This window comes from Eublepharis macularius, chromosome 12, assembly GCF_028583425.1.
Source record: "Eublepharis macularius isolate TG4126 chromosome 12, MPM_Emac_v1.0, whole genome shotgun sequence".
In the NCBI taxonomy this organism is placed as follows: domain Eukaryota; kingdom Metazoa; phylum Chordata; class Lepidosauria; order Squamata; family Eublepharidae; genus Eublepharis; species Eublepharis macularius.
The window spans coordinates 38,162,099-38,163,172 of record NC_072801.1 but is presented as its reverse complement, the minus strand read 5'-3'; positions in this window follow the sequence as shown (position 1 = coordinate 38,163,172).

Below are 1,074 nucleotides of genomic sequence, written 5' to 3'. Positions count from 1 at the left end.
TCTGCCCTGCCACCTGGCAAAAGCAAAGCTTTTCAAACTAAGGTACTGAGCAGCAAGAGAATTAGATGACTATACAGATGAAGCTGAGATCTCAAGCTGCTGACCAGTGTCACAAATCCAGCTAAAAGAATAACATGGCAGAACAGCTACAGAAGGCAGAGGCAGCCCAAGATTGTACAACCAAGCCTCCCAAGGAGTTTCTGAATGTGCCTCATTCTCACCCAACCCCTCTCGGCCACAGAAGTAATTGTGATCGAGTCACAGCTTGCACAAAAATCTGAAACAAGGCATGAACAATACCAGTAATAAAAAGCACAACTTGAACCTGGTGGGACACCTGGCATTTCACAATTTAGCATTGTGAAACTATTCTCTAAGTACAAAAAAATCTGAATTGCTGAAGAATCTTAAATAAATTATATATTTAATTAAGTATATTTAAGAGATCCTAAGAACTTACTACCATTTCAGCTTCCTGGTGTTTTGCTTACCCAAATTTTTCAGCAATTTTGCCACCACCTTTTCAAAAAGATGTAAAGGAAACTAGAAGCATACCTGATTTACCAAACTAATTCTGAAATATCTGAGCTTACAGGGCATGCTGGAAGTGCCTGAGGAAGCAAATGCAGTAACCATTTTTTGTTCTTCCTCTGCAATGCAATGTGGTGCAAGAGTGGCCATACTTTTGTTCAGAAAAAAGACACTCAGGGAAAAATATAACAGCATCAGACAACATCAACAGAACCTAGGACTCCCAGACAAGGGAATTGGTACCACCCCATCTTCTAGGAAAGCATATGGCATATAACCATAGGAAGCTGCCTTATACATTACACAAAGTCCTTCTAGCTCAGTTCTGTCTGAGTAGTAGCAACTGTCCAGGGCCAAGGACCTTCCCCACCACCTTCCCAAGGTCCTTTAAATTGCAGGTGTCAGGGATGAAATGCCTTGTGCACCCCAACCAGGTGTTCCATCACTGGCCTACAGCCTTTCTGCTAATCAAAAAGTGAGCAGATTATGAGCAGCAAAACACCACACGTACAAATAATAAATGGACTATTTTAATCTGTATAC